The sequence below is a fragment of the Columba livia genome, chromosome 3, assembly GCF_036013475.1.
Source record: "Columba livia isolate bColLiv1 breed racing homer chromosome 3, bColLiv1.pat.W.v2, whole genome shotgun sequence".
Classification (NCBI taxonomy): Eukaryota; Metazoa; Chordata; class Aves; order Columbiformes; family Columbidae; genus Columba; species Columba livia.
Window position 1 is genome coordinate 57957303 of NC_088604.1, and position 12605 is coordinate 57969907.

The following is a 12605-nucleotide window of genomic DNA, read 5'->3' on the forward strand; positions in this document are numbered from 1 at the left end:
AGTTAACTCACTTGTGTCAGTTTTGGTTTTATTTTGTTGAAATTCTACACACCAGCATTTCTAAAAATACTACAGGTGATACTGCTGTAAGATATTACTTCCACTGCACAGGGAACCCCTCTCAGATCTGACTGCTCCAACGTATATGTACAAACAGGCACATTCCCAAATCTGAAACTTATGTCTTCATTCTTGCTATCAGTATAAGATCAGGCTGCATGGAAAAAAGTGTGCCTGGCACGATGCCTGTAGCCCCTGCAGAAAATTACTTCTATACTGTGGTCCCAACTGGTCTGTAATACTCCCTCCAGCCATGCAGTGACTGAAGTCTCATTGAAGTGGGAGGGCTTTTCCTACTTCTGCATTTGGGGTTGCACACACAACCCCTGCCCGCTCTGGGGACTAGATGGAGGCCTTTTTTCCAGCCGCTCAGCCAACAGTCTCCTTGCATTGGAGCTGTCATGGAAGTCTTCCTGCTGCAAGTTGTGCTCCAGCCTATACAAGTCCACCCAGCAGACACAGTCCTGTGGGAGCAGATACTGCATTAAAGATACTGCATCAAAAGCAATACCTCACTGGAAATGTCCCCGGGCCTGACAAAGAGGGATGAAATAATTTCCCTGTATCTGTTCCACATGGAGCTGTCTTTTCCAGTGTGTGTTCCCAGGCTAGCAGAGATCTCAGAAAGACATTTCAGCAAATGAAGCTGCCTACCACTGTCATGCAACAGTCATAAATACTATGTGATGAAAAAAAGATGCACATAATGATCAAGCATTTGTAATCCTCATCCAAAGGGAGGTTGGTACCATATTCGTTTTGTAATCCATCTACCTTCCTCAGAGCAAGCTCAGTCACACTTAAATGATTTGGACAATTGGTCTTCTAACCTGTTTTTATAACTATTATTACTGGAGATTTTATGATTTCACTAAGTAAATTTCATAGCTTCATTCTCCCAAAATGCAAGTCAAGTTACATTATTATGGCTGTAATAATTTCAGCTCTTTCACCATGCAGCACCAAGCTGTCTAATAACTGATCCTAGGCTGCGAGCCCACCTGCCCTTTGAGTGCAATGGGAACTATAGTTGAAGAGTTTATGTAGAGAAGTTTCTTTTCTTGAGGTATTTTGCTATAGAATAATCTCAAATAAACGTCAGGAAAATGTCTTTTTTTTTTTTCTCCTTTCCCTAGATATTACTTCAGAGATTTGAAATCTCAGAAGCTTCATTTCATTTTGCAGCTTTAGTGGGCAAAAGAGTGGAAAGCAAAGGAAAGGAAAACTATGCTGACTTATAATGTTCCTGCCAACATAGCACTAATTATTAAGACTTCTGACAGGAAAAAAAAAAAAAAAGAGAGAGAGAGAATTAGTGAAAGATGCATAGAAAAATAAATATATGTCAAAAGGAAAGAAAGAGGGGGCATAAGGCTTGAAGAATGAGGCATAAGAAATGAAAGAAGGGAGAAACAGAACATTGTTCCAACAAGAAGTCAGAAAATAAGAGAGACGAATTAGATTCTTCAGGAAAGAATGAACACAGTCTCAACAATGAAGAAGTGAGGCAAGGCCCGAAGGAAGATGGCAGGTTCACAAAACAGATAGAATTAACTTTTGTGCTAGTGGTTTTCAAAAGTTTATCTTACTACTAATGGAAAACAAAATTCTTCAGAAAACAACTTAAGAATCCAGGACGGGAAAAATATTATAGAATTAGCACCTGCGTGTTTCATATATAAAATCTATGTATTTTTATTATTGCTAAAGCATGCAATGAACTCAAGGCAAAAAGAGATTTAATGGCTTCCCAAGAAGTGTGTTGCAGAATAACAAGCCTCTAAACTCCCAATATTTTATTCCTTCTAAAAGAATAGAATGCTCTTCCTATTTAATCAGTAAGCATTCATCCATGAGCTTCTACATGAGAAAATGAAATCCTAGGAAGAACACATGAAAACACACAGGGCATACCCTATGCACATGTATTCCATAAGGTTAAAGATTCAGAGAAATTACTATTAAATTGGAGTAAAATCCCATTGGCAATAGGACATTCCAGTGATCTTTGCAAGTATTACATGTATCTTCTACCTCCTTGTTTTCTCAGGCGCTCACATGCCAAAAACTCAAGAGTCTTTTAATTCTCAGAGGGAGACTATCATCTCAAAAATCAAATCATCAGCACCACATATTCTAAAATAAAGTGATGAAGGAAAATGTCGTCAGTGTCTCGACTCAGAATGAGCCACTTCAAAACATTTAAGAGAGTCCACATTTCGGATTACCTTTGGCTTCTAGTGCTTATCAATGATGAAATAAATGGCAATTTGAAAATGAAAGAGGCAGAGAAGCGCAGGCAGAGGAAAGGGAGTCACAGCACTACCCACACACTGCTCAGACACAGAAAGCAGCATTAGTGCCAGACAAGGCAGCGTGAAGAGGGTAGGCAAAGCAGATGTAAAACCAGATATGAATAACTTTATACATTATTAAAACTTGGATGATAGAAACTTTTTCTCAGAATAATTTATCTTTGGAAAAAAAGAGGTTATTAGGCATGAGAAATAGTTTCTGAAGCAATTCCAGTTAGAGAGAAACTGCTAGGAGTGAATGAGCATCCTTTGTGTCACTCAGTTAAGCCTAAACATCACCCCGGGCACAAATGTGTAGCAATGGATGCCAGGTCTCCTCTGCTTTCCATAGGACTATTCTAACCTATAACCACTGAGGATTCAGCTCACCATTTTTGCAAAAATTGCCATCTGGTAATTTTTTTGTTTGTTTCCAGTGGTGGCATAGTCACAGCTTTTGTTGAGTCCTCAGAAAAAAATAGGATTGAAAATCCAGTAATGCAGCTTTGTTTATTGCCTGTTAACTGTTTCTGCCCTTCTTAATTTATAGTAGCTGCCATTCAAGGTTTTTTAATAGCCAATGTTAACTCTATGTACATAGTTAACTTTATTAGTTACAGATAATCACTTTACAGGAAAAAAAAAAAAAAGTTGACATTTCCATAACAACCAAAATATTAATTTAGAGATTATAAAATGTGGGTCCCAATAGAATGTTGTTCTAAAATATTTTCACACTTTTGTTCCCCTTTTCTCATTCCTGCAGACTGTCCTGTCTCTGAAGGTTTTCTAGGAGCCAGAAGTATACTGTTAACCACATTGTTTTCCTTACTGAGGAAACGAGGCTTTCTCCTATTTTGATTTTCTTTTCTTTTTTTTTCTATGTGAGATAACTAGAGAAGAGTTCACACTAGAGTCAGAGGTGAGGTGGACAAAGTCAAGGTGGGTAAGCGGTTGTCTGATTCCACCAAAAATGCCTTTGATCTACTCTGGTCATCATCTACTGGCAGAACTCCTGTTCACCTCAAAAGCGGAAATGGCTTGGAAAACGATGATTGCCAGATGCTAGTGGGGGCCAGAAAGTCACATCCCCTGAGCCAACAAGCTATTAACTTTTTAATTTAAGGGATTTTCACTGTGTCAGGATGGATGTAATTGTCTTCAGTAGTTTTATAAATGAGCTGTAAAAAGAAAAAGCAGAAAACCCTCACCACTATACTGTGTCTACAGTATCGTTTTCGTGCTCTTACCCACCAGAGGGGTTAGCTACAAAGGCATTTTCATGTTTTCCTGCAGGTGTTCTGCTCTACCAGAGTTTTGTGGCACGCAGGGCATGCCAAAGGGAAAGGTAGGGAGAGGGTCCCCCACCTCCCTTCGACACATGGACATGCTCACTGGTGAGATGGGCCTACCATGCAATAAGGAAGCACCAGCAAGAGGCCCAGGAACTGTGCCACCAGCACACAGTGGTGCCCTGATAGTCAGTATCTGGTCTCACATTAGGGTTTTTTCTTCTTATTTTAATTTGTTGAAAGTTGTATATAAAAATAGACCAAGACATTAGCTAAATAATGTGTGAAGTAATAACTGAAGAAGATGCTGTTGTAATAAAGGCTGAGACTAAATTGCTGTCATGGCTCTAAAGAGTTTAGCTTGAGTCTGCACCACCACCAGTGTCACAGGTCACTAGAGGCAAAGAGAATTGCTAAAATGGATCACTTGGGGTAGTCAAGGGAATAGGTTGCACTGAGTATACATATTACCCTCTTCCCATTCCTTGGTTCAGTCTTTGTTAGAATAGCTGATGCCTAGTTTGGAGAGGCTTGACTGAGTATGATGAAGAATGAAAAATCAATATTAGAGTAGCAGATATTATTTATTTCCTGGGGAGCAGAGAACATAAGGCTTTCAGAGAACATTACCATTCTGCTGCAGACTGCTCAAGCATACTTTTTCTTTTATTTTATAATATTTGCAAGCTTAAATAAATGTTTGATATCTTTGTCTCCTGGCATATATACGAGAAACAGATCATCTACCTGAATGAGGTCAGTTCATTCTTCCACTGAAATACATAAAAGATAGAAGAATTGCAGATGTAGGCCAGACGGAACAGCCGTAAATCAGTATGATCTCACTAATATGAAGAACAGCACCCTTACATCAACTGATATACATTATCTTAACTCAGCAGATGTCACTCCTTGGCCCTATTTCATATTTTCCCAGCCTGCCAATACTCCAGTCTCTGTGTTGAGGAATGCTCTGCTGGTCGCTACTTTTCCATGCTAGCCATTCTGAGCTGGTGAACACAGACCTATGTCTAGGCAAGCACACCATATGCATTACTATACATATTCACTTGATTAAACAGATTTCTTAAATGGCTACAATCATAGACCATTTGCACTAACTTAGACTGGACAAGTTTAATTTGCCTTTGCTTAGAGGAGGCTGACAGGAATACCATGTGCTCAGCCAGAGGAGCCATACCAAAGTGTCTCTCACAGAGGCTGCCAGTCTCCCTGGAGCATTGGTCTCATTGCCAAGCCATTGACCCAACTGTGCAGTCTTGTCAGAGTCATAAACAAGGAAGACTGGACCAGAGCATCAAGGACAATATAGCCCGCAAACAAAGATTCAGGTGGAATGTAATATTCTGCGTTGTTTGATTCTACTATAAAAGAGGACCAAGATGTGGCAAGGACTGTAGTGGGTTAAGGGAACACCATAAGATGTTATGTAAACCTTATTGTCACAGGAACATGGGCTTCAACACCCAACCTGATAATTATTAGGCTGAACATGCTGATATGGGTTTGATGCAATAATCTTGGTCAAAACTTTGCCACAGAACAAAGCCTGTGGCTATTTAGAGCACTCCAAATGTTGAGATCTTTTCAACATAAATTTTCTAACGCTGGTGTTTTTGATACCTCTACACTGAAGCCTGAGTAGTACCCAACAAGGATAACACCAACAATGATGTGCACCGTGGTGATCTCTGTCCTTTGTGACCATTGACAGGTGGGTGTTCACTGGTATGTAACTTTGCACAGTAGCATGTGTGGAGATAGCTATGGATATATTTGAAGGAAATCAGGATCTTGTCATGGATATTACAGTAGCAGACAAGGAGAATAAAAGTTGCAAATCATTTATCCAGCTCTATTGAACAGCCATGAAAACAGCAAGGAAATGTTTGCTGACCTGAAATTCTTCTACCTTGCCTCAGCAATTCTCACAGTATTATTAGACAAGATGACATTTCCTTTACATCAGGTATATTATATCGGGGGCATATTTTCATTTTTAAGTAACCCTGAGACAAACATTTCCTTGTGTTATCCGCTAAGAGAAATTCTTGACTAGTTGGCCCCTAAGCCTCACTTAGTCTAGCATTGATCACAGCATTTAGCATCTCTACTTCTAGGCTAACTCTATGGGTTGTCAACTAAATTGAAAGCCATGGCAACATGCCCACCAAGTCATGAACGCCAGTCCTATACAGAAAAATACATGCAATTCAAAAGGAGCCTAAAACATAGGTGAGAAAATATCTGAAACTGTGTCTTCCAAACCATTTTAAAGTGTAAGTATGCTCACAGATATTGCAATGTTAAAAATCAGAAATCAGTGCTATAAAAGCACATTCTAGGTGCTACCATTTTGATGTTGCTCTCAAAAAAACTGCAGACCAAAATAACTTCTGATAGGTGTGCTTATTTTGTGCTCTATTACATTTTCTTCTTCACTCCGATTTGTTTTAATAATTATCCTTTGTTTTGACATTTTGAATCATTTCCACGACATTCAGCATATTATCTGATCTACGTTACAAGCTGTCACTGAAAATGTGCTGTGCAGTAAAGTTGGACCTGAAGTGACAAGCAACTCAGCTTTTTTTACCTATAAACTTCAGTTTTATGAAAACCTCATTTCTCACTGCATGAAGCTCTTGACAACAGATGGCTGCTGTGAATGTATGGTAAATCTTTGAGTTTTCCCATGGCCTTTACTGGTTACTCAAACAAAAAAGAGGTAGTCAGAGGCAGCTTTTACTTTCCACTAAATATCCAAGATCACCAGTGGGTTTTTCTATCAGTTTTCAATTTGGAAATGTAAAGTGCAGAAGTATTTGCCCATCCTTTTGGTATGTAATGAACACTTAAATGCTTTCCTTGGTTTTTAGTATTGTGTATAAACTTATTCTCTTGAGACTCGAGGCTTGATCAAAAGCTTGTTCAAATGGATGAAAAGTTTCATTACTTTCAGAGCGTTTTGGATTAGACTGTGGGAGAGCATCTGGGCAGCTGTGAGGCAGCTATCAGTCTTTGATCAAGAATCTGGCAATCAAGGTTTTTCTTTCATACTTGGCCATCAGATGCCTTTCCACTAAATAAAATATATAATTGCTACAAGATATTGTATCCACTTTTACTGCTCCTTTTGGTTTTCTTGGAGGGACCTATTGTTCAGACTGCTTTATGTGGATGTTGTATAGACATAAACCCTGAAAGCTACCAGCACACAGGTTCTGTTCCATGACCTTCACTGCTCTTTACCCGAATACCTTCTTGAAAGATTAGTCTAAATTTGCAGTGGTGTGGTTTAATACAATAAGAATTTGGATGGACAGGAGTTTTCAAAGCTTTTTCAATTTTTACTTTTGCAGTTTGTCAGTTTGATTACTCCTATCTCATTCCAATAATTCTTTTTGTTTCTCTTAATGATATGCCATATTTCTCTCAGAAAGTTTTGCACCTTGCTTTAAATATGCTTTATGACTTACAAAATATTAACTCAATCTTTCCTTGAATCAATTAGTGAAGTTTATTCATTTACCTTTATTATCTAACAAACAAACTGGGCTTCATTTTCTATGTAATTACTTTCTGTGATTAAAGCCTATTCCCCCTCAATTTTCCTATCTTTCTTCCAAGAAGAGCCTTCCTCAGTACAACTTCCTTCAGACTGACAGCTCTGACTGTCTAAATCTTTTATCATGTTTGTCATTCTCCTGTCAACTTGTCAACTTGTCATTCTTCAATCTACCTGTCATTTAATAAGAGCAGACATGTGGTTTTGGGCTGCTCATAAAGAAAAAGCTGATTAAAGAATACAGCTATATCAGATACGTTACTCTTTTTTCTAATGTTTTCAAGCTTAAATAAGAAAAACCTGTTGTGAATCCAAAGGATACCAAGGCCAAACAAAACTCTAGGAAAAAGAGGTTACTTGATGTTCAAAGGACTTTGGAGACATGCGAGGGACCCATGTAGATGCATGTCTGTCTTAGATGAAGACTTTCCTAGGTCATTTCCTGAAACATACGCCACTAACCTTTTTTCAGGATTTTACTGATTTTCCAGATAAAGTAATCAGATACATTTTTGAAAAATATCTTGACACTTAGGTATTAAAATATAAACAACAGCAACAGAGACAGACTGCCTGTAATGCTAATTTTCAGGTTATTTCTGTGAAATACATACAGTTCTAATTCAAATAAAGATTATTAGAAGGAAAAGTGTTATAACTTGCAGTGAAACTCCCTTTCATAGTGGTATCTTCCAAAACACAACTTTTGCCCTCATTTCCCAACTTGCAAGAAATTTAAGCTGCTAGGAGAAGGAGCCAGCACGGCCTGTCTTGTTGAAATTGCTTCAGACAAGACGAATTGCAGCTGTTCAAGAAGCAGATTTACCCAAAGAATTCAAAGTACCATATTTTGGCAGCTAGAGCTCAACAGCTGTCTGCAGCTGGCACAAAGGAGCTGGAGGGTTGCAGGGGGACAGCCCTCCCTCCTCCTTTCCCCTGTTCCTGCTGCAAGCAGCAGCAGCAATGCCCAGACCTGTGGCACAAGGCCATGTTCTGAGGCTGCGCTTAGTGAGGTTTTGACTGCCACAGGGATGATCATGTACCCCTAGATCCAGCTGCTGCTGATGCTGAGCCAAACAGTGGTACATCAGGATGTCTGCAGGTTTCTGCAATGAGGTGAATGTCATAATTTCCTGCCGAGAATCCTGCTGAGATTGTTCTTTCCAGTGTCCAGATGCCTGCACCTGTTTCTCTCTTATCTGTTCTTCATAGGATAAGATGAATTCTTTAATGGAAATGTTTGTGGTCCAAATTGCTCTCCCACTGAAGACACAAAGTCTCACACTGATTTACTGAAAAAAAAACCCTAAGATCTTCCATTAATAAAAATCTTGTCTTTCATTTCATGACAGTTAAGTTAAAATCCAAAGCATCAAAGGGGCAGGAGAAAAAAGACAGGAGGAAAATATGAGAAAGGTTCATGAAGAGGCCATGGAGCATCACATCGACCTGCAGAGCTAACTTGTAAAATGCAAGCAGAATATTTATCCAAGCAATGGCATATTTCTGCTCTTTCCTAAATGGTGAAAAATTTTACTCTTTTTTCTTCAGGCAATCTCCAAGAAAGAAATATAGCCAGGCTTCCCATAAGCAATGCCTACTTGAAGTGGAGTAGGTGGGTGGCAAAGGAAACCGCAGCCATCACCTGTAGGACAGCTGGAAGGAGGGGTGTCTCCTCTGCTCATTTAAACCCTGATTGTCCTCAGTCACCCCTCTTCCATGTCAGTTGCTGCCACTCATGGCCTTTGACTCTAAATGCAAAAATTGTTGCAAATAGAGTGTGAAACACCTGTCATAGGAAGAGGGGCTTTATTAAAACAGAAAAAACAGCTTGGCCTGATACTTGGATAAATGTGGTATGTGAATCACCATTGTGAAATTAATTGATGCATAAAAAGGAAAAAATGAGTGAGTAATTATGCATAAAAGTTATACCCAGAAGATTCTAATGGAAATGGACTTTATTTTAAGAACGGATTTTGCTTGTGATCTTCCTGAGTTATTACTAGGTCTAGCCACACAAAGAAAATGCAGTTCAGAAGTGGTGTAATTGCATACATATGAGTAGTTACACAGTCTATAGCTGCAAACCTGAATCAGTTTCTCAGTAGCCCAAAGTAATTAGGATAATTAAGTATGCAATTTATTTATGAAAATGAGATCCAAAATGGCTGCTCCTGGTAGATTTTGAAGGAGAGGTTGTAAATGAGAAGGAAATATTGTAGGTTAGATAGATCCATATATAATTGTAATGCACTATATTTTAAATTTCATTTCATTTCTTTTATGTGAGAAAGAATACTCCCGGGATGAGTGACAGAAGTAACATTTTCTGTAATCAAGAGAAATGTGATCATTCTCATTAAGGTATCACTCATTCAGAAGAAATCACAAAATCCAATGCTGTTCTTACACATGGTCTACCTTATATCCCAAAGATTATGTCAAGGCTGGACAAAAGTTGTGGACTAGAAACTTTTCAGTAAGGAAACTGTGCAACATATGACACAGCTCTTTCTGGTGCAGAGTACTGACTCATCAAAACACTTCTTTCTTTTTCTTTTTCTTTTTTTTTTTCCCATTTGCCAAAGAGCTTTACTTTCAGTTCAATAATCATTTTGGTAATTGGCAACTTCAGTGATTTCCAATTTTCCCCTCAGTATATCCAGTTGTCCCACATAAAGAAAGCAAACATGATTATGAGAGCAAGTTTCCAAGAAAAAAATATTCCTATGAGCACTACGGGCTAAAGTAAAAATAAATTAAGCGTCCCTATTTTAACACATGATAGGGATTAGATTACATTGATTAGATTTTCAGAAGTCCATATATATGGTAGATACACAAGTCCCTGGTGCACTTACAGACTCATGTGCTCTAGAAAGCAGAATTAATTAAATAATCAGAAATCTAAGCAGCTTTGGTTTGTTTATTTGTCTTTAACAACATTATGCAACTTCAACAACTTTCACGGTTAGCTGGTGGAGAAGTACTGATTATCCTAGGTCATTTGGGATAATTTTTAGTGCTAGTGAAACCAATCTTGACAAATCATCTCTCACCTTTTACAGACCAGTGTTTCCCTGAGCATTTTGTAGTTTGTTTCTTTGATCACCTGCAAACCAGTCTCCCCAAGAAGTCCTGTAATGTTCTTGTCCATACATCCATTGGCATGGCTGCAACCTATTGAATGAAAAAGATTATATTTTTTGGTTTTGAATCTGCTTCTGGCTGGATTCATGTGATAGCCCCCAGTTATACTGGAAAAGACAGATAGTATTGACCCCTATGTTTTTTCTCCATGGCACTCATAATTTTGCAGACCTCTGTCATGTCCTCCTCAAATGTCGTCCTTTTCTTCCCAAATGATTCAGTCATTTCTCATGTGGAAACTGTTTAGTTCCTCTGATCATGCCTGCAGCCTTTCTCCAAAACTTGTCTAGTTCTCCTGTGTCTTTTCAGAGATAGAGTGACCAGAGCCACCTACTTTATCAACGAAGTGAGAGAATAGTTGATTTATGCGATAGTAAAATGGCATTTCCTTCTTTGTTCTCTCTTTCCCAATAATTCCTAATATTGATTAACCTTTCAGGGTCCCTTTGATTCTGCATGGAATTATGCCCAAGGCCTACAAGGCTCTTCCAACTGTTTCTGGACAACTGCTAACCCTTTGTTTTCTGGCAGATATTGCCTGAGGTCTGTTGCATTGGAGCAAGAGAGATGAAGATTTTAGTGTTCATGTGAATATGAGTAGAAGAATTTGTGTATGGAATGGACTGTTCTGTCAGAAACTATCTTCCTCTTAATATGGAGAAACTAATTCTACGTTTTTCTCACTGTTGTCTATAAATCGTTTCTTTTTTATCAGCTATAAAATCAGCTATAATTGTATGACTTCTATTTTTATTCCACTTGTACCTGCAGTTTAAGGAAATGCCACAGGAGCTAAGGAAATATCCTGTAATTTGTCTTGTGTTACTCAGTCATCAGGATATGAAGATCTAACTTCCTTACAAAAGGCCAATTTTTCCCTCTGAGATACAGAAGTTAAATCCTCATGAATATGCCCTAGAGCAGAATCAGCAGAAAGTATATTGCCAACAATAGAAAGAGAAGGTGCTGCTGAACTTGGCAGTCAATTTTAGTTCCATCCTCCCAGCTGCTTTAAGGCATCACTGTCTCTTCTCTCTAAAGAAATTTTGTAGTGGTTAATGCAGCTAAAACCCACAATTCTTCAGTTGTAATCATTAATAAATATATTGAAGCTGGTCCAGTGATGGCATTTCTAGTTCATAATTTCTGTAAATTTCCTTTGTAGCACTTCATGTAAACAGTTCCCTTTCAGAAAGCTGCACTTATCATTTCTATTCCTTAAAGAATTAAGGCGAGCTCAGAACCCTTCAACTTAAACATATATTTTATATTAAATTAATGTCCCATCATGCTTCTCAGAGAAAGAACAGTAGCAGCATCACTAATCTACATGGATAGTATTTTCTAAACAGAATATAATGGCAATACATGCAAGTTAAGCCAAGCTCACTACTAAGGATTTTTAACTCAAATCTTCACTTTTCAAGTAAGCTAATTGATAAACGAGTTAAAAACAAAGAAAGACACACAATATTTTCAATATTACCTACCAGCTGTGGCTACTTCAGATGTCCACTTTCAGCTGAAATATGAAGCAGACTGTGTACTTGGTTTTGTTTCTGTGATGAGGTATCACATCCAAGATAAGTATATCCTGCTGGATCTCTTCATGTCAACAAATCACAGCTATTTGACAAAAAAAAAAATATTAAAAAAATCAAGCTCTAGGAAGCATTAGAGGTCAGCAGAAATGCCCTGAAACTGAACTCCTTCTTTTAAATGAAACTCAGAGCATTGTTGTGCGAAAACTGGGTCATTTAGTACCAAAGCTCTTACTTAGTCTAATCCTTCCAGCCTGTTTGAAGCCCTGTGAAGAGTTGAACAACCAAAATTCCAGTTTTAGTATTTTTATTGCCAATGAAGTGCTACAACTTCATTGAATTGAATATAAACAACATCATCTTTCTGAGTATTCAAAATTTAACAATGATTTATATGAAGGAACAGTACATCTAAGCTAGGCTTTAAACAGGAAAAATAGGATAAATTCTTATAGGAAGGAAAATCTGTGGAACATTTTGTCTCTTTCATGATATCCTTTGCTATCAAAACTGTCTGCGTGGATACAGACATTTCAGAATCATCAAAATTTATACCTTAGGCCAATTTCTATGAGTTATGTAATTAGTACTTTAAATCAAAATCTCCCTGACTTCATTAGAATTTTTAGATGTTTTTTTTTTCCAGAAACAAACAACTGATTTTCTTAGTTGTCTA

At 38.0% G+C, this 12605-nt stretch overlaps 1 long non-coding RNA gene across 1 annotated transcript; it reads right to left on the reverse strand.

Moving 5' to 3' along the window:
• Positions 1-1350: 1350 nt before the first annotated feature.
• On the reverse strand, positions 1351-12121 carry LOC135579051 (uncharacterized). The gene is made up of 3 exons (XR_010471359.1): positions 11879-12121; positions 10298-10418; positions 1351-8527 (listed from the first exon to the last, which is right to left on the reverse strand). It is a non-coding gene; the product is annotated as an uncharacterized LOC135579051 (long non-coding RNA).
• Between the last annotated feature and the right edge of the window lie 484 nt (positions 12122-12605).